This window comes from Anser anser (genome assembly GCF_964211835.1).
Source record: "Anser anser genome assembly, chromosome: 1".
NCBI lineage: Eukaryota > Metazoa > Chordata > Aves > Anseriformes > Anatidae > Anser > Anser anser.
The window spans coordinates 98547331-98570129 of NC_139720.1; the positions used below are offsets into that span (position 1 = coordinate 98547331).

Sequence of the window (22799 nt, forward strand, 5' to 3'; positions counted from 1 at the left end):
TAACCTTACAGGATTATTAAATAACTTAGCAAAACTTAGTAAACAACAATAGCTTAAGAATAGAGGAGTAACTTAAGCAAGAGTAGCCTGTTAAAATGCAAAAGTTGCAAGAGCCACTTGTCGCTCACCATGAGCAGATTGAGAGGACCAGGAGTAATGACAGCGTCTGGACTCAACGGGGAAGGACAACCCAAGCAAGCCCACAAGCCAGAACCAGAACTGTGTGTGGAACATCTGGAGCTGCTACTCTGACCCATCCAACATTTCTACTGGGCTGCATCATCCTTCTATCAGATGAGAGAAGCTGTATAATTCATAAAAATGCATGCATCTGATTCAAGTGTTCTGGTATTTAAGTCCATTTAGTCTCTGCAGTATCTAGGGGTCCTATATGGCAACTTCCCTGCCTCCCTGCACGCACATGTATGCAGCATCCCCATGGTCACCTAACCAAAGCTGGAACAAGAGGCAGCACATGCTCTTTGCTTTAAGTTACACACATGCTGATCAGCCAGATGGCAGGCCACACTGGGCAAGTTACACTTCAGTTTTCACCAGTCTTTTCTCCCAGAGAGGGCACTCATTTAAGTCTGTTTCCTTTGCTCATCCTCTGATTTTCATGGTACTTACAGAAACTTTTTTTTTTTAAACCTCCCTCATTTTCTGAGGCTTAGCTGAAATCAGCCAACTGATTCCAGAGGACTGACAGGTTGACATGCAGGCAGACAACACGATTGCCTGTCTCTTGTTTCTTTAAGAAATCAGGTTATAAAAAAACCTAGAAACCTAGAAATCCCAGTTAAGGTGAACCACTCAAACAGACCTCCTGGTACTGCTAAAACTGTATTCCTACACAACATCATTTTACCACTTCCCCTTCACTGAATAGTTTTAAAGCTATGCACCAGTGGGCAGACAACTATTTGTTTTCTACTCCAAATAATAAGCACACTGCTTTGTTACCACATTAACCTTTGGTCTTTTTTTTCAGGTAAAAAACTTACGTCTCACAATCAGGGAAGATGAGGTTTATCTGCAGAGGCAGGCAAGTGCTGCACGCAGGAGCACTCGGGGAGTGGGGCATGAGGTGGAATTGTCAAACTTAACCTTGCAGGCTGCTAAATACCTTCCAAAGCAGCTGCCTGACCTCAGCATCTGGCAAGGTCACAGCCCTGTGCTGCACAGGGAAAGACTGCCTTCAGCATGCTGTTTGTGTAAATGAGGACGTGTGTGCTGTGCATGACTGTAAATAAAGCAGTGAGGCTCCTCGCCTGAGCTTGGAATATTCTGGCTCTTTAGAGTTGCACAATGGACTAGAAATACTTGCAGCTAAGCTCACCTGTATTTTGCCTTATTCCAATGCCTCTCCACAGTGAAAAAGGGACAAAAAATAATTAAGACATCTCATCTCTCCATTTTCCTAACATTATTTGTGTTGTTTTTTAAAGCACTTGCACATATTGCATGCTCAAACCACACCAGTGAGCCTGCAGTGAGAGATGAGCAACAGATGACATGTCTACTGCCATGAGCAGAAGTGTTCTTCCTGCTTTCAGCACAGCAAGAGTGGAAGCAGTGATACTCCCAGCAACAAGGGGGAGGGAAAAGAGGTTGTTTAAAAAGGCAATACATTTAATTTCAAGCTAATTAAATGCGAACAACATTTCACCTTTCAGGGGGGTTGAGACCACTGTTCTTCCCACTGGCCCGCACTCCTTGCCTGGCCTGCCTTTCCCATGGTGCACAATAGTCAGAGAAATGCATGGGAGATTATGGACAAGCTATTATGTAGGTGCAACTACCACCCAGCTTCCCTCTGGACACTTCATGCTCATCTATCATGCAATGCATCATAAAGCAGAATAAAAAAAAACCACACACAAATCCAGCATTGTCCCCTTTGCAGATCAACATGTATGGGTTCTGGAACTTTGTTTCTGTGTGTGTTATTAAGCACCCATGCTTCTACAAGGGGGGATAATGCAATTCTGAACTAATTGTTAATAGTCACAAGCTAGAATTTTAAAAGCATTTAAGTATTTTTAAACATCTTCTGAGCTAAGCACTCAGTTCAGTGGGATTTGGGTGTCTAAGCAAATAGGGTCCTTTGAAGAGCTAAGGCATAAAGAGCTTTGAGATCCTTGAATGAAAGAAGCTATAAGTAGCAGAAAGAATCATTGGATACACAGGCAGAAATTGTCATTATCGTCTTATTTTGTGATAGCAAAGCCCGGTATAACAGTTCAACATATCAGGCATTAACAGAGAGAGAGAATATTCCCTAAAATAGGAAGCTTCCTTTAGTGAGACTCTGAAAACTGCTGAGCTGTTGGATAAATTTGTATCTTAATGCTTTCTGTATTAGATCTTTGGCCCACTGGCATATTATTTCTCAGAGCAGAATTGGGAAAAAAGGTTTCATGTTAACAAAATGTTTGGTTGTGTCACATTCATGCTCGAAAGAGTACTGTGCAATACTCCAGAACATGGTCCATATGAAGAGGTCAGAGTTGGCTTGGGGGCTGGCTAGGGCAGTGAATCCCTTTCAACCCCGATACCTCCTGCAAGCTTAGCACAGCCCATGAAGCCAACAAAGAGCTGGGAGGAAGAGAAAGATGCATTACAATAGAGAAAGCAAAAGGAGGACATTTGAATTTCATAAAACAGGTTAACCCCGCAGGGCTGAGAGAAGCAAAAACAACTTATTCTGAATAAACATGATATGGAAATTGCAAAGATAAATTCATGCTCAATTCTATCTAGGAAGCTACAGCACAAGTTGGTATGAGATGCCATCAGGAAAACACTGAAAACTGAAGACAAGAGAAGTGGTCTTACCAGCCAGGTCTGAACCCAAGATTCCCAGTTCCCACAGCTCACTCTTTTGGTATGAGAGGAGATGGAATAATGATGCCTCAGTCCAGAGGCAGATCCCACTACAGCCCCTTTGCTCAGCCACCACGATGAAATACAAGTGATCAAGGAGCGTGTTACATGCTTTGTGTTTGCTAGGGATTACCCAAGGTAATGGGCAGATATAGCTAGCACCGTCCTTCACAGTCCAAGTAGGAACACCCACTGCACTTGCTGCATTGATACGAGTATAAAAAGAGTGTCAGGGAACATGTTAGCAGTGAAGCGGGCGGCAGCAAGGACACCTGTGGGCCAGGGCTTGACCCTCCATCCCAGCTTTCTCTCCCTGGCCAACAGGGAAGCAGCAGGTCACCAACCCTAGGTGCTACGCTCTTGAGAAACTTGGAGAAACAGTAAGAGGTAACACAGATGTACAACATGGAAGCAGACACTACAGTGAAGCTTCATGCCCTTGTCCCAAGCTGTCCTCTTTAGCGTGACTGATGGTCCCAGGCAAAACAGAGCGAGCATACACCCATCCTGAGCGTGTAAAGGTATTTGACAGATGAGCTCTGGAGAGCCTAGCTGATGTGATTTAAGATGTTACCTCTCCCCAGCTGTCTGCCCTGTCCCTCTGCCAGAAGTTACTGCCCCAGCAGCAGGTACAGCAGAAGAAATGTGTGCCTGCACCTCAAATCCTCTAGTTCAGGCTGGCGTATTAGCATAAACTGCCAATGAAGGGTGGGTTTGTGCTAATATATCAGATGATAGCTGCAGCCACCGGAGCACACGCATATGTCTCATTCTGCCAACTCCTCTCCAGTCATCTCCACATAGGTGCAGAAAGGACAGCTGAGGGTAGTAAAGTCTAGTGTGCTGGGTACAGCCAGTCATATATATTGTACTCTGTGATGAACACACGCTGTTTTCAAGTCCATTTTCCTAAAGCTTGGTAATCTCCAGACCCACTGATGCACAGCCTGGTGAATGACTATCCAGCATTGTAAGACAAGCAATCAATGCTAAGGAGTGCACTTAAAATGGCACAGCTACAAGCACACACAGAGCAGGGAGGGAAGGGTGACTGCAGTCACCGCTCCCCCACAGACCTCTTAAACCAACTTGGAGATTTTCAGCTCACATCCTGGCTCAGCATCATCGAGAAGGCAGATAGATATCTCCCTACCAAAACTTCTTTAGAATTACGAAAAAACAAACTAACAATTCACTGGAAAAATTCCAGCAGCCAAAAAGAAAAAAAAGGCAGAAAGATCTGGTCAGCCTGTTCTAATATCCATTTCTGTTATCAGTGTCAGTCATGCACATTTATGCTAAATATTTCTTTATCTCATATAGTGTAAGACTTGCTTTTTACATGAAAATCATTTGTGCTTTGGAAAATCCTATAATGTGCTGATTTGCTTTGCTTTCTGTTGTATGCTCTCACTTTCTTGTTTGTTTTGTGCTTGTATCTCTTGCTTATGATCGCTCTGTATGCTGAAAATCCAGTACAAATATTTAGTAAACAATAAGCAGCTCTTCGCTGCTGTCAAGCAGAAAATTTGCCACTGCCTCACATAACATCTATTTTGGCTTTTATTTAATTTCAAAATAATGCATGAATTTATATCTGTAGACCAGATCTTTCCTTGCTTAAATCCTACAGCACTGGGTGCTTTACGAAAGTTAATATAGATAGAATCAGCTGTAATCCATTTATGGCACGCTATCATCATTGATCAAATGATACATAAATTGTTCTTTTCATATATAACAGAGTATACTCTTTTTTCACTATAATTTAGGAGCTTTAAATTTTGGTAAATTTAAGGACTCCTAGATCATCTTTTCTGGCACTTTGAATAGCCCTGAACTGGAGACCACAGAGGAAGAGCCATGACATGGGTGATACCAAATTAACTAGTATATTCCCTCTAAACTGTTGTTCTATCAGAGACTTAATAGGTAATACACAGAGATGCAGAATGGAGTCCTATAGCTCTCCCTTTGCAGGACAGGTTTGTTATCCTGATCAATCTGTTGTAGGTAGTTCAACCTCACATCCTTAATTTTCTCTGCAACTTCAGTTAGAGCCCAAATGCTTTTGAACACAAGTGCTGACACATGCTTATCCTTGTGAAATCTCAAGTTAGTTAAATTCATTTTTCTTTTTTTCTTTTTTTTTTAAAAAAAGGTAAAGTAACCTAATTTTGACAAGTCATGTTACTCAGGGATCAGTATTGGCACCGGCGCTGTTTAACATCTTTGTTGGTGACATGGACAGGGGGACTGAGCACACCTTTAGCAAGTTTGCCAACGACACCAAGCCGTGTGGTGCGATCAACATGCTGGATGGAAGGGATGCCATCCAGAGAGACCATGACAGGCCTGAGAGGTGGGCCTGTGTGAACCTCATGAAGTTCAACAAAGCCAAGTGCAACGTCCTGCATCTGGGCTGAGGCAATCCCAAACACAAATCCAGGCTGGGTGGAGAATGGATTGAGAGAAGCTCTGAGGAGAAGGAACTCAGTGTGTTGGTTGATGAGAAACAAATCATGAGCCAGCAACATGTCCTTGCAGCCCAGAAAGCCAACCATATCCTGGACTGCATTAACACAAGCATGGCCAGCAGGCCAAGGGAGGTGATTGTCCCCCTTTACTCTCTTCTCATGAGACCCCACACCTGGATTGCCATGTTCAGATCTGGGCCCCCCAGCACAAGAAGGACATGGACCTATTAGAGCAAGTCCATAGGAGGACCACAAGGATGATCAGAGGGCTGTAGCATGTCTCCTATGAAGACAGGCTGAGGGAGGTGGGATTCTTCAGCCTGGCTCTGGGGAAACCTCATAGTGGCCTTTCAGTACCTGAAGGGGGCCTGCAGGAAAGCTGGGGATTGATGCTTTGTCAGGGAATGTAGTGATAGGACAAGGAGTAATGGCTTTAAACTGAAGGAAGGTAGATTTAGGCTAGGTATTATGGAGAAATTCTTTGCCCAGAAGGTGGTGAGGCACAGGAACAGGTTGCCCAGAGAAGCTGTGGATGCCCCATCCCTGGAGGTGTTCAAGGCCAGGTTGGGTGGGGCTTTGGGCAACCTGGGCTGGCGGGAGGTGTCCCTGCCCATGGCAGGGGGACTGGAATTAGGTGATCTTTAAGGTTCCTTCCAATCCAAATGATTCTCTGATTCTGAATACCCATCTACATAAAGGCGGCCACAATGACTTCACTGATTATGGTATCTAAATTCAAAAGGCTGATGCGAATCCAAAACTGCCTAGGATATACAGCTGCCAGACAGCCTCTGTCTACAGAGAAGGGAGAGAAATGATCATCTTTGAAGACAAGTTTGGAGTAGAAGCATGCAACTCTTCCAAGGACAAAATCTTAAGCGAGACCTCAGTGCCCCTGAAGAAACAGTCCATTTGTTGATCCATTCCCATCATTTTCCCTTAAACTTAGAACCCAAAATTAGGCACTTCTGTTCCTTTTAGACATTGCAGGAATTGGTCTGAATGTAGCTATCATGCCACAGCCAGAAATTAGAGGTATCTAAAAGCAGAAGCCTTTGCTGTAAACGTTGATCTTGGTTGCAGACTTGTAAGAACATAACTCCCATTTTCTCTGAAAGGGGTGTTGAAGTGGTAGCTGATACAACAAAGCCTCAAAGACATAAGAATAGCTGCTTTTCCTGCCTCCCTCTTGCTTCTCAGCTGTTCATTGTAAAGAATTTCACCTTCTCCTGAGGTTTAAGGAAATGATCACTAAGTGATGGGAGAGCCTTCCCCATTGAGCCTTTCCTAGGAAAATTACCAGTGTTTCTGTATTTAGTTTGAATATAGAAGAGTTCTGTTGCAACAAAATGATTTTTCTTCTTTGGATGACAGAAGCAACATGGCTGTACCAGTTTGGACTGGAAGCAGAGGACATCGAGGCTACCCCAGGGGCTTGCAGGCAGAAGAACTGTGAAGCTAGAGCTATAAATTTAATCACTGTTCATTGATGTGGTGATGCTGAGTGTATTGATGTATTTTATTGCTAAGCAGTGTATTCTGCCTGTGTTCCCCCCCCCCTTGAGCAGATTAACTGCAGATTCCAAAATACTGTCCAGCAGTGTCATGCATGTCATACTGTTTTCACTTTGCTTGCCTCCCACATAAAAGAACAGCTGTGAATGTCAGCTGAGGCTTATTCCTCTTGCACCATGGCCTATCATTTTTACAAAATAAATAAATAAATGGCAATCATTCATTTTTTTCACGGATATAAACACTTTGGGTCAAACTCAAAGTGACTGAAATGATATTGCATTTTACCTCTGGTTGATAAGTAGTTGTAATTTACAGGCCAATAGAACTGGGTAGATAGAAAAGCAACTACCAAGTAGAATTAAGATAAAGAACCTCCCACTCTCACTTTGTCTTACACCTTTCACTGAGCTGCCTTTGCTCCTGCATCATTTATTTCCTGACTGTACGGTCTTGTAAGTTACACTAAGCTGCTGCCAGGTAACATACAGCATCATTTATATCACCTTTGAGCAGTGCCCAATTACACAGAGCAAGACAATGGAATCACTGGTTCAATCCCAAATATACAAAGAAACTTTTTCAGTGAATGCATGTACGACATTAAGTCTTTATACAAAGCTGCAGAAATCTACAGTACAATTGTTGCTGATTATTGGTCTAGATGATTTTTTTTAAATGCTACCCACATATAGATTTTCCATAATAAAGGAAGATTGTTGTGGGAGAGGCTATAAATATCTAAGGGTATCTGTTATCCTTATTGTCTGCACAGAAGTCTTAGACTTCCAAGTGATCTCCAATTGATCTGATGTACCAGCTTGACACTGCATAGTGTTGTGCAGTTCTTACAACAGGTCCCCAAAACAGAAGAGCTTGCATCAGCAAGATGCTTTGTTTTCCCATCTAGAGAAAATTTGATTAGTATCAGCTCAAGCATCTCTGTGCAGCACTCTTCTGCACATTACAGAAGGGCCCTGAATGATCAGGCTACAGCAAGTTTGAATAGCAAGGATTTTCTAAATTGCATGGTATATTCCTGTTACCCTTGTTTGGATTTCATCTCAGCTTGCATTGAAGTGTGGCTTTGGGAAAGTCATTTCGCATTTTTATCCATCCATTTCTACACCCCTAGCATGAAGGTAATATGGAACCTCATGAAAGCTAGCACCTCAGGACCACATCAGTACTGGGACTTGGAGTCATGCATGTAATTTCTGTATCACGGTTGCTATTGGATATTTATTCTTCAGAATTGCTTGAGTGTTTTTTATTTTTTTAATATGATGAGCAATAGAAACATTATATATACCTGAAAAAACATGTTAGCACTGGCAAAACTGTTCTGTTAGCATATGGTAAGACCCATTTGGGTTTATGAGTTCTGGAATAATATAATTACATCATCTTGCATTAATGCCTGCTGTAGTGGTTCCCCCTTCCTTCTTACCAGAGGCTAGAAAGATTATCATTTGTGAAAAGCTCATTGAAAATAGAGCTCCCCATTCACATTGGTGCCAAGTATTAACTTTTCTTCCCTGAAAGCCTAGAGACCACAGGTGCTTTTATTTACTTTATCCTTTGCCTTAGCAGACCTCAGTGAAGGGACACATCTTTAGGACTTCCTCATAACACACAAGTGACAGAATAACATTAAGAGCAATTTCTAACATGTGTATGTATAATGTTTCCCATTTACCAGATGAGTGGCTTTCAACCTGTGGTCTGCAGACCTTTAGGGCCTTGGTCTATTTCTGTCTCTGATGTGCATTGCAAGAATCACAGGAATTTTCTAATGGTGTCCGTACATCCTTTGCAAAAGCATTGGGGGCAGCAAATGGAAAAGTAGATAAAGTCTGTACATAAAAAAAATCTTTGAAGCCAAGAGCAACCACAATAGGACTGGAGAGGATAGATGCCTATCTGAACACTAGCTACACATGACCCCAGGAGCTCCCATACCCAAGGTATTGCTATAAGCAAGGACTAAGGCCCCATCAGCCTCCTCCTTCCTCCTGTAAATCCACAACTGATTAAAAACATTAATTAACTGTCAAACCCTCCCCCGCACTCCGTCAATTAAATCTGTTTTATGTCCATTTTATCTATCTATCCAGATGCTTTAATTAGTCTCCATGATTGCAATTCATCAGCACTTCCTAGGAGTAAAACATCAGCTGTATTCTCCCTCTCCCTTTGTACAACCTGCACAATACCTCACCTAATAGGGCTCCCAACTCATGTTTTGGGATCAACTACAATACAAATAACAGTAATGATAAGTACAAAGGAAAGTCTTTCTATTGCCAACTAAAGAGTTAATATTGTGTCTTCATAGCCCGCTATACAATGATTTAGTGGTGCCATTTGTGTCTACTGATTCCCCACATGCAATGACTTAGTGCCACGGGGATGAGCACATTATCTCTTGTTTGTAAATTTTTAGCAGGTTTATAAATACAGCATGGCCTTACTGTGCAACCTCACGATCTCTCTGAACCCAGAGAAGTTTAAAATTAATAATAAATGATAAAACTTGGGGGAAAAAAATGAATCAGGCTTCATTAAATGATAAAATCCAGCAGGAGCCGAGGGCAAGGACAGGGGCAGGGACTCAGTTAATTTGCGAGAGTAACATAATTTTGAATTATTGGAAAGATAACAGTGGAAACTTGTAACAGTTTTAGGCTGGAGGTCATCTCAAGGAGAGAAGGCCAAGTAGCTATCTGACCTTCTCCAAGAAAGAGAATATTTTGTCAGGACCACAAAATTCAAAGACTATGATCTTGAGCTGTAAAGATTAAGAAATCAAATAGTTCTAATAGCTGAGCTGTCACCATTCCCACTTCAACAAAGTCCTCCATACAGATCTTCCAGCTGAAAAAAAAAACACACTAGGCAAGCAGCCCAGAAATTGCCTTTCTTCCCCCCACCTCCACCCCCTTCCCCATCACTTGTTATAGGCTTTCCACAGAGAACTTCAACCTTAAGATTTCAACTACACAACAGAAGTTTAGACCATAAAGGCTCTCCTGGTGACTCTCTGCCCCATGCCTCTGTGACAATGCATTAAAGCAGTTTGTCATGTACATCCTGCTCATCAGTCCTGTGCTCTCAGAATCAGATTAGTTCACTACATGTTAGCATAGGCTTCCTACAGAAGATATCTGAATTTTAGACTAATATTTTTAGACAGTAATATTTGTAATGAAGTAACTTTACTCCCCAGCCCACGTGCAAGCAAATACCATGAATTTCAATAACATCAATCAGTACATCTTAGATGATCTCTTGGATGCATACTCTAGCTCAAAGACTCCAATGAACTAACCACTCTCTTCAGTAAGATCCCACAGCAGATGTGTTCCCATTATAAAAAGTTGCCTCTTATTTCCTATGTATTTTTTAATTCAATACTCAGCTTTTGTTTTCTTATGACTTGGTCCCTTTGGAGGGGCTCACACCATTCCCAAGACAGTAGAATGATGTGAAAAAGGATAGGTGTAGCATAAAAAGAAACCAAAACATACTCATTTTGAGCTGCTAAGTGTGGTGGTAGCATAGCAAATCCTCTCGTTCTGTAACCATGCTTGGTGTTCTTTGTCTCAGGGGGAGGAGGAGCTTTATATTCCAGAGCTGAAATCTTCAAAACAGTCTTGTCAGATCGCCATTTTCTGACAGAAGTGAAATTCATTGTATCTGTATGAATATATTAACTGCATAAAGACTGGCTCAATATTATCAAAGCACCTCTGAGTGTAAATACATTTCACAAAATATTTCAGATACCTTTAAAATATTGATGTTGCAATTAAACTAAAAACATCTAATTCCTATTTCATAAATCAAGCTAGTAAACCAAGCAGGGCTTTTCATCCCAGGTTGTGACAAAATAAAATTTTGAAATGTCAAAAGTGCCTCCAGGACAGAATTTCTATTTCTGTTGCCAGCTGCCATGATGGCCCTCAGTAGCTGCAGACCATACTGTTCTCATCTCTCCAGGTCAGGAGCTTTTGATTACAGCTTCCTACCTGTTTCCTATTGCTCCCACTTTCATGTGGGAAAGAACTCAAGACAACAACATGTCAAAAACATGTTATTCAGCAGGCAGAGAAACAAACATTCTCCAGCTTGGATAGTACTCACACATCCTATGGGGGCTTCATCTGGGGAGTAACAAGTAACCAAACCCAGCCACTTATCCACTGCTGGAATTTGTAATCTGATCTCCTGACAAACACATGAATAATCATTCCCTAACTATTTAGTCCACATTTCAGTTTTGTCAAGAAGTAATTACACATGTAGCTATGCCAACAGAAGTTGGTAACTTCTAGTGATGAGCAGCTGAAATCACTAACCCCTACCCAAGATTAACTGCTGCTTTGATTAAAACCTTCAGCTGCAGGTAAACTCCATACCAAGGCTTGGAGCTGCAATGAGTCAAGAAATGCAGGTATCTCAGAATCATAGAATCATTAAGGCTGGTAAAGACCTCCAAGATCATCTGGTCCAAGCATCCCCCTACCACCAATATCACCCACTAAACCAACCAGGCCAATAGGCCTGTAGTCCCCCAGGTCCTCCTTACAACCCTTCTTATAGATGGGCATCACATTAGCAAGTCTCCAGTCATCTGGGACCTCTCTGGATGACCATGACCACTGATAGATGAAGAAAAGCAGCTTGGCAATCAGATCTGCCAGCTCCCTCAGGTGGATCCCATCTGGCCCCATGGACTTGTGACAGTCCAGGTGGAGCAGCAGGTCTCTGTTTCCACCTGAACTGGGTGGGGTTCTTCTGCTCCCCATCCCAGATTCAGGAGGCTGAGTACACCAAGGATAAGTGGAGCGACTAGTAAAGGCAGATGTAAAGACATCATTAAGAACCTCAGCTGTTTCCTTATCCTCAGTTGTCATGTTCCCCCATGTCCTGTAAAGGATGGAGATTCTCCTTGGCCCTCCTCTTACCATTAATATATTTGTAAAAATATTTTTATCCTTAACCGTAGTGGCCAGGTTGAGCTCAGGCTGGGCTTTGGCCTTCCTGATTTTCCCTCTGCATATGCTGGCAACTTCCTTTTACTCTCCCCCAAGTTGCCTGTCCCTTCTTCCACTGGACATGAACTCTTCTCCTGGAGATTCAGCAAAAGTTCGCTGTTCAGCTACGCTGGTCGTCTCCCCCTCCAGCTTGTTTTACAGCACATGGGTACAGCCTGCTCCTGCACCTTTCAGACTTCCTTCCTGAGGAGCACCCACTCTTCCTTTACCCCTCTGCCCTTCAGTACTGACTGCCTGGGTCCTTGATGTAGGGAACCCCCTGCACACTACAATCCCCTGCTCTGCTGAAGAGCACATCTGCCCCGGAGCTGATCGCCTCAGCAAGTACATGCAGTTTGCACTATGTATTAAACTCCTTATGTAAGCCAAGGCTTTCTGACAACCAATAAAGTTGCATTTCAAAACCCACAAAGAATTAACTCACAACATAGCTAAGTATGATCATCTTACAAACATACATCATGTCTGAGTATAACCTAGAGAGAGGGCTTTCACACTAATTCTTCTCCCCTGGAGACCCATGAAATACATTTACAATTCCCTTAAAGATTAACTAAGAGTAAAACTCATATGTTAATTTACCATACAGGGGTCCTCAGTCTCAGGAAATTTTGTAAGGATTTGCAAACTAAAAAAAAAAGATTGAAAACCACTGCTCTCTATCAATTCCCCAAGAATCTATATGGTGCTGATTCTAAATGCCTTCATATATTATTTGCATACTCTGCAGATGTTTGCATGCTGTGATTATGTAGAATAACATAATGCCCTGAATCTGTAAAACACTGGTCTTATTTATATACAATGCCATACTTGGTATTTTATGTTGATATTTTCTCCTAAGCCACCTTTATATATTGCATTGGTGGGAAACTATCAAAACAGCTTTGAAAACAGCAAACACTCAATCACAGGTCAATTTTTCTGCCAATTCACTTTTATGTTTATCTGGGGAGGGAATCTTGGCTTCAGTGGTGTCAGAGCGAATTTCCTCACTGACTTGAATGGTCCCAGAATTTCAGTCTGTGGTATAGTATTTTTATTGCATCTCAGGCAAAGTAATTTCTAGTCTTTCCTTTGGAAACTATTTAATAGCTCAATGAACTTCACCATAAGGGTTTTCTCATTCTGATTTCTTTCCATCAGTGCTAGCTCTGCCCAACACACATAACTAATTCCTTCTCCACTTGGTGTTTACACACTTCAAATATTCATAGAGGGCTACATTTCTCCACACTCCCATCACTGCCAGGCACATTAACTTTCATTTTTGCCAAGTTGAATCTTCATTTGTTTTTGCACCAAGTCTCTAATCTCTCTAGGTATCTTTGTATTATTACTATTTAATTTCTGTTAAGTACTGACAGTATGCCAGGTGCCTTCGGTTTGCCAGATGCTGCACAGAATGGAAAGGCACAGTTCTTCTCCTGTGGAGCAAACAGTCTAAAATACAAAGCAAAGATGGGACAAAGTGTCCTTGGAGCTCAGAGCATATGGCTACGTTTAGAATATGGGTGCAGTTGTGAAACTAGGTTGAGGGATGAAAATAGGCAGGCCTTCTACATTTCTGGTAGGAAAAGTGGGTTTCCTGTCAGTGTCAGAAGGACAGGTAGTGTTAATTTTGTGTTTTTCAGGGAAAAGAGGTGGCACAAGGGTGCGAGGATGAAGTCAGGGAGCAGGGCAAGATGTGGTACAGAACCAAAAGCAGTGCAGGAGCCAAGACAGTGCCTGTCTTAGAAGATAAAGATGCTCCAACAAAGCGAGTGGTAGGGTGCATGAGGAAAGTACCCTAGGGTCCCCTCTGAGCAAGTGAAGGCACCACCTCTAGAGGCAAAAAGACAATGAAGTGGTAATTGAGTGGACATCCAGCCTGAAAACATGCAGGGAAGGAAATGACAAACTAAAAGAGATCAGCCTCAGAGGATCAGGGGAGACTGGAGAAGTAAATACAGTCCAGAGCTGCCAAGTGAGGATAGCAGCTTTACGGTCCTGCCTTGCACCCCAGCTGTAGCTCTCTTGCTAGCATTAATGCATGAGAAATGGATGTGCTGTTTAGTCCTCTTTTTAGCTATAGACAGGCCCCTTTAGAGCAGTAAAGCTTTTTTCCCCCCCACTGCATAGATCTATCATCTGACCAAGTACTGCTCCTTCCCATATGCCTCCAATTTCAGAAAAAAAAAGGTTTCACAGAAGGATTCCCACCAAGGCTGTAAACATTCAAAAAGATATCTTGGCTCTTTATTCTTGATACAAGAAAGTACACTGAAGGAAACTGGAAGCTTCCCCATGGGGAACAGTCTAGATGCTGTCCCGACTTGCTTTCCACAGTCCAAAGGAATGGCTGAAGAGAAAACAGTATTTAGGGGAATGCATTTCACTTAAATGAAGCCAAATTCTGGCAATGGCTCATAGAAGTACCAGAGATCTGCTCTGTTATTAGGAAGTGGTCTGCATTGCTTTCAACACACAAATACACACGCAAGTAGTATGTGCTCATTACTACTCACAGCACTTCTCATGTGTGCTTCATAGGCAAGCTGTTCCTATTCCTGAGTCTCTACCTCAAAACAACATCAGTGCTTTCTCCACCTTTTTTGAGGAGATCTGGAAAGCTGACCATTTTTTTTTTTTATATCCTCCACACTTGCACCTTCTCCAGATAGTCAAACTTCCCAATACTGCTCCAGGCTCCTCAGTTGTGATGATCAGTTAAATCTCAAATCTTCCTCCCAGTTGTTCCTGGTGGCAGAGAAGAGAGCACTGAACATCACAATATTTGGTCCTCCCCTCTCTCCTCTCCTCCCAGTTCACCCTAAAATGGGGAAAACAGTCCCAAAGTAGGTAGGGAGACATGAAACAGATATGTATATATGCAAGTCTTTTGGAAGCTTTTGAGCCCCTAAAAGCTACCTTAAAGCATCTTCACCACTGCATACAAACGCTTTGGCCCTTAAGGAAATAGAATACATATCGTACTGCACAGATATAGAAGAGTTGAGACTGGTGTCTATAGCAGAAGCATCTCTGACTGTCAAAGCCAGAAAAAAAGGGCTTCTGATTTTATTTCTCCCAGAAATAGCACTTCGCAAAGAGCATCCCCTCCTTTCAAACATAACTATTTCTTCCCTCCCAGAAACCTACAGGCAAGGAGATAAACTGTTTGTAAATAGCAGTTTCACACCAATTAGCTCCTACTCTGCAAACAGCATCGCAGACTCAATGTGCTGTTTCTAAGGGCTTGTTATTTTAGAGTACTACATATCTATTTCTATATAATTGATCTGTTCTACTTTTAAAAGACCATCAGGAAGATGTGGGCAATTTATTGAAGTAGTAAGAGGAGGAGGGGCAATAGGAGTTAACCTCAGATCACCCATGCTTACACTACAGCATTTGCAGTCCCAGTTCTTGGAATGAGATCAGATGCTGCACTTTTCTCCCCTGCCTCCCCAGCACCTCATTTTCCACAGAAGGAAAGGCAGGCATAGCAGTAAGAGTCAGGAGACCCAACCTCACAGTTGTGAAGGGGGTTAAGATAGGCACAGAGAATACTCTACCCCATAGCAGGGACACTACCACTTAAACACAGGTTTCTAGTGCTGGATATCAGAGCTCAAGAGAAATAGCCTAAAGCCATGACCATGTGGTTATACCCTAAATTAAGCACCGTCTGCATATAGCAACCTGGATCACCTGACCAAGATGAAAAATACATGGAATAATGGAGTACCTCAAAGAAATGCCAAGATTTGTGGCCTCAAATCCTTCAGTGCCCTGAATATTGCATACTATGGCACGAACAGAAGAGGCATGCTGCAGAACTGCAATTTTATCATCTTTTGTTACCCAGATACAAACAAGAGCAACCAAGGCTATTTTGACCTTCCACAGAGCACAGGGCACAACCTCAGCCAGAAGTTCCTGCATCACATCCATAAATTCTGGCTCATGTCATGCAGCCCACAGTGAAGTCTGCCAAGGCCAGACTGAAGACCCATGCTGGTGAATTCGCTCACCTTGCAATTGAGCTTTTCCAACAACTAATTATTCAGCTGTGTTTATTTTTTACTCCAAGTTTGCCTAGCTTCCACTTCTACTTCCACTTCTCTTCACACCTTTTGCTGGTAGATTAAAAAGAACTGTCTTTAATCAGATGTTCTTCCCTTGTTGGCTTTATTCCATAATCAAGACCCTTTACTTTGATAAGCTAAATATACACACAGTGCCTTCTCTGCAGAAGAGCATACCCGTCCCTGCATCTTGTAGTGGACCGTGCCACTTTCAGTTTTTGAAATGTAGACCCCAGAACTGAAACAAGATCTGGAACGAGCACCCCAAAATACACTCACTTGCTCTGTTTTATGGCGGGCTGTGCAGCAAGGAGCAATACAACAGTTTCAGCTCCATCAGGACAGCTAGAAACCATATGCTGGCATCACACTTCAGAAAAGAACATGAGACTGAAAAACTGATAATTTTATTTCTCCAAAGAATGTGGAAAATATCACATATCTGGGGTCTTGCTGAGGACCACACAAAGTTGGCTTGTAACTAGGACCCAGACAGGGTCAACTCTTTGAAGGGTTCTGCATCAGTTCTCCTGCTATAACTCAACTCCCTGCAATCACCAGCACTGCTCACTCAACGCCTCACAAAGGGACCACCATGGGCATCTGGCATCAAGGTCAAAATTCGCAAGTTGTGGCTGTCCACTGAGATGAAACACCTCTCAAAACAGAAGACAGGGCAGGTCTTCCACTTGCCTCCCAAAAAGATGTCTATGATAGTGTCCCAACACTTTGTTCAGTCCATTAATACCAAGACACCAGAACTGTTTACCTAAGTCAGTCCAGCACGACACATCCCCCAGTCAATGCATACTCCCAGTCTTTTTTTTTTTTTAATATACCTGACTCCACAGGGTTAATATATCTTGTTTACTAATGCATACACATTGCTCCATGGAATTAACCTAATCCTGCTGTTAACATGCCACCTGTGTTATGTATGAACTTCACAAGCAGTGACTTTTATCATCTCTTCCCCACAGACACATCTGTTTTGTTGTTGTAACCAATGAACTTTTCCATTTCTTTGTAGGGGATGGGGAAAAGGTCTGCTAGCTTTAGCATAAAACAGCAGCTTGATGAACAGACCTTACAAGAAGGTATTAAAAGCACATAAGGGTGACAGGAAAGAAAACAGACCTGTCAGTGAAGGGAGAAGTTGAAAGAAGAGATCACCAAGGACGGATCAAGGGGAGAAGCTGTAAAAACAAACTCAATTGGAAACATACGCAGGAGCCATGAGATGTAGGGCCCTGAGAACAGAGGCCAATTGTGATGCACAGCACAACGAAGAGGCACTGAAGTGACTTAAGGAGGCAACTGTATAATTAAGAGATCTCTAGGCACCTTCTCAAAGATGTCATAACTGGTAGTCAGGGTGAGATAACAGAACAGCAAAGCAATACTGCAGGGGCCATCAGCTTCTTGCTTTTCCCTCATGCTAGTATCCAGAGCTTTTATATTGTGCTGGAAAGGTTCAAAAGAAAGAAAACATGGGCAGAAACACGATCTTCCCTCCCCACACAGCCACAGCTCCCTTTTAAAGTTACTCTGTTGTAGCATCTTGGTGAAAAGTTCTGTGGAAGGAAGTCAGGGGTCCGCACAGAAAATGCAGAGGAAATACATCCATTGGATAGGAACAATTTAAATATTTGATGGCTAATATATTAAATGTTAATTGAATACTACAATGATTTTCTCCCCTGGACAGCACACAATTAACATTTAATTTGTTATAAAATATTTAAAGTTACGAAATATCCGAGGGCAACTGAAATGTCTCTTCTATGAAATTGTCTTGGGACAATGTGTTAAGGGGACAAAAGGTCAGGTTAGCAATTCAAACTCCTCCAGTGATCTGTACAAGAGACTTGGGAAAAGGTTTTAGGATTGGCACAAGGTTCAAGGACACAGTCAGGGCACATGAGGGCATGCACAGACGTCTGATCCATCCAGTCCAGACAAAGTGAGATCAGAAGTCCTCGTGGCTACAAAGCTGTGAGCTTGAGAAATGCTGTGGCAGCTATCCATTCCTCAGAGAAAACCAAATGCTGTGCATTTAGAACAAGCATTTATCTTAGTGTTATTATTTGTTTCAGAGATGCCAGTGAGGGGCTGAAGCCCTAACTACTCTACACTCATTTGCTCCAAGGCATATTGACAAGAATAGCATTCAGATGATAGAGCTACTGCTTTGGCTGTGCTTGACAATTCACTAAGCACAAAGGATGTTAAATCAGCTTGGGATGTTAATATTAAGCCAGTTGTTTACGACCTGAACATGAATTTATCTAGGTTGTTGTAGCATTCAGAGTTGCAAATCCTAGCGTTTCAGCAGCTTACCTTACTCCAAAGTCTTGTTTAGCAAGAGGGGTAGGAAACCTTTGCTAATACTTAAACATGGAAAGGGACCTATTAATTAGTCCAACAGTGAATCCTTCAGCAAACCTACAAAAGCACGGCCTCAGTAGTCCCGATACTTTTTATATATTCTTGAAGCAAAGAGCAGAAAAACACTTCAGAGTTTCACTGTGTGTTGTTCAGGAGACAAAGGGGATTCGTATACAAGCAACCAAACCTCTTTCACAGGCACCCTTAAAGTTACTCTGATTGTTAAGAAAACCTGATTATCCCCAGGTGTACAGAAAGTTCACCTACTCAGCTCTATTTTCTCAGCCTTACCTTACCAGTGCTTTAAAGGGAACAAAGGCTTTAAGTTCAGTTCCTTCATGGGGTTTCTTTTCACTTCTTGACTTTCCTGGGCTCAGACCTCTCATTTACTGTTTTCTAAAAACATGCTAAACAAACTCTAAGCATTAGGCTCATAATGGATTATTCCTACCTAGAAGACATCCCACTTCTAGAGGTTCCTTTCTTACTTGTTGCTTAGTAAGGTTTAACTAATATTGGGGGAAGACAGACAATTCATGACTACATGGAAAAAGGTTCTGGGGAAAAAAAAACAAAACACCTGCATCAAGGATTCCTCTGTACCGTGCTGGTAGTCTCAGGCCCTGGCTGTAAGACAGAAGGGAAGCCTTCTGCTTGGTGGAAGTCTTTCTTCCCCTGTGCAGCACAGAAAAGAGGGTTAGAGTATATGGAGAATGCAATGGTGCCTATACTCTCAGGAGACTGTGGTACTCAGAGAATGAAATATTGCACATCTGAGAGCATGGTCACGATAGACTGCTGCAAGAGATGAGTCTGGCAGCCTGCTTAGTGACACTGATAGAGGCTACATATCCAAAAAACTGCAGGAAGCAGAAAAGAGGTGCTCAAAAAAATAAGATTTGTCAAAATCAGTGCTGACTCACTGATTCAGAGACTCTTAATTTCACACACTTGAGAGCTTAGCATGTTGGGATCCAGCATTTTCATTCTGACCTGTTGGGAAAAAAAGATCTTCCTCCACATTCTTCTCTTGCTCTCTGAGCCTACTACTATGGAAGGTCTTGGAGGACTTTTGCTAGATTATTCATGAATTTCATATAACCAACATTTTAGATATGTCCAACCAGAAGACTACAGTAAGAGGCATTAAATATTTTGTAAGGAACACTTCTGCAGAAAGCAGATTTTGCTTCTGCATAATGATTCTGTTCCTTACTGCCAGTGTTGTAAGACTATCAAATACATTTTCAATCATGAAAACACCAGGAACAGTAACATAGGAGTACTACAGACAAAACCGGTATGCTTTTTCAGAGCTGGGCAGAACAACAGAATACTTCAGTGAGAAGGAAGGTGGTGCAGCACATGAGTGATGGGCATGAGCAGATACAGACGTAGAAAATCTAGGATAAGCTAGCAATGTTTTTTGCTTACTTGATTTGCTAGACATATCTCTGATCATATGTTGGGCTTCTTTATTCCACCATGTCAGATTGCCCCTTCTTGTTTCACTCTGCTCTTCCCCAAAAGGGATTTGCCCAAGCACGGCCTGTTGTCCTGGCATGGTGGCTGCTGCTTGTGCCACTAGCCTGTCCAGTGGATCCAGCCTTGTGGCAAGTTCCCGTAACACTCTAGTACATCAGTGTCATACCTAATTACCATTCTCAGAGGAGTGAGCCCATTAACAAGCTGCACTGAAACTAGATCTGCATACTAATTAGGGAGCTGCCTTGGAGGATATTAATTAGGGGTGACACTTTCAGGGCAAGTTCTACTTTCCTTCTTCATATCCCATTTGAGACATGGCTGGGAAATGTGAGTACAATACAAATAGAGGCAAGCTGGGGTGTTATGCAGACAACCTGTTAGAGCATCAGAAGAGGACAGTAGAAAAAATACAGTAATATTGCTTTTAGGACCCGCTACTGTCTTAAGGAAAATTCTAGAAAGACCCTGAACATTTTCTTCTAGCATTCCTCCTAATCTAGGAAAGGAAAGTTGTAAGGAAACTTGTTCCTTTATCCCTACAGAGGGAATTTCTCCTGCTCTTTTCATTTACATTCCCCTTGGTCTTTTGCAGTCTTAGTAAATGTTCGGGGCATGTGCAATGGGATCAAGCACCCAGTTTCTTGTTCTGAGCCTGACACTGACTACATACTTGTTCCTTGAGTTCTCACTTCTGTTTATCATCTTTAGTCTTGTACAGCACCTTTCTCACACAGCCCTGAGCATGGCCTGGTTTCACAGCCTCAGTCCCACTCCCATCTCCCGCTGCACCACCCTGCACCTACAGCAACCCTCAACAGCCAGCAAAAGAGCAAATCTGCACCTTACAGCCAAACCTGGAAGCTGGTTTTACAGCACTTCACAGATTGCTGAATTTTATTGTTAAGACTGGAGGTGGGAAAATAAGCAGCAGGAGTGAGAGAACGCCACAGCAAGACAGGCCCTGTTTAGAAATGTGTGACACTCACCTCTTCAGTGCACAGCTTCATATATTGTGTTTGTGCACAATTCAAGCAGCTGTCAACGCATCAGTATACAAATACTTTCATTTGCCACTAAATTGCTGCTACCTCACTCTCCATGTTCTGCATGCAACCCCTGTTGTTACTGTCCGGGTGTTTCACAAAATGAGGAAAGAAGCAGAACAACTACTAGACCAGACCACATCTACAGGCCATGAAGTGCATGATCCTGACTCCAGCTGTGAGCAACATGAGATGCTGCAGTAGAAAGCATGCAATTAGGTAATTAACAACCTGCCAATAGTTCCCTCCTCAATGCCATCAGTCAGCTGATAACCTCAAGCATGAAGGTTTGTAGACTTTATGCATTAACTTGCTTAATATAATTGTGGCTGTTCCAATATCCCTTCCATTTCTGAATTCTGTTGAGTTTTTGACCTCTAAGTTATCAGATGGCAATGAGCTCCGCAGGTTAGTGGACACTGTAAATGGTACATTTTCCCTCCCCCCAGGAACCATATGCATCCCTTCAACTTCACCATTTTTCATCTATAATGCAGATTTCTTTGCACACTTTAATGCTCACATATATGCTTCATTGCAGCTTCTTTAAGAGGCCAAATTCTAGCTGCTCATTTGTAAGACAGACTTGTTTAAGGTACTGGTGTCAGAGCAGAAACAAGTGAATAAAGAAAAGCACACTCCTTTCCCACATGCAAAGACCTAGGAATTTGTCTGTCATTTCCTGTTAGTGATTGCTTACTCTGAATCCTTTGATTTCCATAACTGAAGCAAAAACTCATAGACAAATTTTTGGGTCAGCAGCTGCTGAAGAAACCAACCAAACACTGCTTAGTCTTTTGAACCCTTTTCCCTCCAAGATGAAGTCACTTACCAATACCAGAGGGAAGCAAGAGCACGGCTGCTCCATGTGAGAGGACAATCTGGGAGCGGAGGGTACCCAAAGCATAGTATCTCTAGCAAGATCACAGTCCCATGGTACCCAAACAGAGCCAGGTTGGTGGTAGGAGCAGGTTCTGTTGGCAGTCCAGTGAGATGAGTCCAATCCTAAGACAGAGGAAGGCCATCCAACAACTTGGGGCAGAGAGACCTAGAGATAAAAACCACCTACAACGTAACTCAAACCAGAAGTAACTGCCTACACTGGAACCTAAAAGTAGGTCCTGGACCAATGGCAGAGGGTACATTGGCCGAGGGTCCAGGTGAGGCTGGTCAGGGTAAATAAGCCATGCAGGTGCAATTGGGGTCCTGATACATGAGTCTGTTGAGCGGTATGGAGTCACACCTGTGTGTAAACCTCAGTGACACGAAGTAGGCCTTTCACTTGTTGTGCTAAGGTTCTGTAAGATATCAGCAGGTCAAGCAAGTTGTTCTGATTTTATAAATTCCTGTTTAAGTAAGTTGGGGTGACTGTTAGACAATGGGGAATGTTAGTTGCCTTGACTATCTTACACTGGTTCAACTACCTTAGGCCTTAGAGGCCTGCCCTGAGACTAGCTTCCATGCTGCAAGCATAACCTCAGGCACAGCAGAAGCACGCTTCCCACCCCACGTGGGACCACATGAGTCCACATATACACCAAACATCATACCTTGCTGCCAGGCACAGCCTCCAAAAGAGTCCCATGGGCTGACTACAAAGGTGCTACATTGCCTGAAGCCTGGCAGGGTGCAAAGCATTTGTACTCCTTTGCTCAGATCTCCTTCACTAAGGAATAGGTGTGGCCTGTGAGTGGCAGCCCTTCCTGTTGCCTTTGTCCCATGGGTACAGGGAAGTGATATGTTCAAAAGAGCATTGCTGGGCTCTATTCCCAGAATCATCTGTATGCTAGGGATGATTTCCCCCGTGGTTTTCTTAGCCAGTGCTGGCTAATCATTCCCCTGCCAGAGACGATGTATCCAAGTATCTTCTAA

The 22799-nt window shown here is 42.7% G+C and overlaps 1 long non-coding RNA gene across 1 annotated transcript in view; it reads right to left on the bottom strand.

The window, feature by feature from the left end:
* Window positions 1–22095, bottom strand: part of LOC310892234 — a 285659-nt gene extending 263564 nt beyond the window's left edge. Inside the window, exon 1 of the long non-coding RNA XR_014577978.1 lies at window positions 21760–22095. This is a non-coding gene — a long non-coding RNA (uncharacterized lncRNA). The remainder of the gene's footprint in view (window positions 1–21759) is intronic.
* Window positions 22096–22799: the final 704 nt, after the last annotated feature.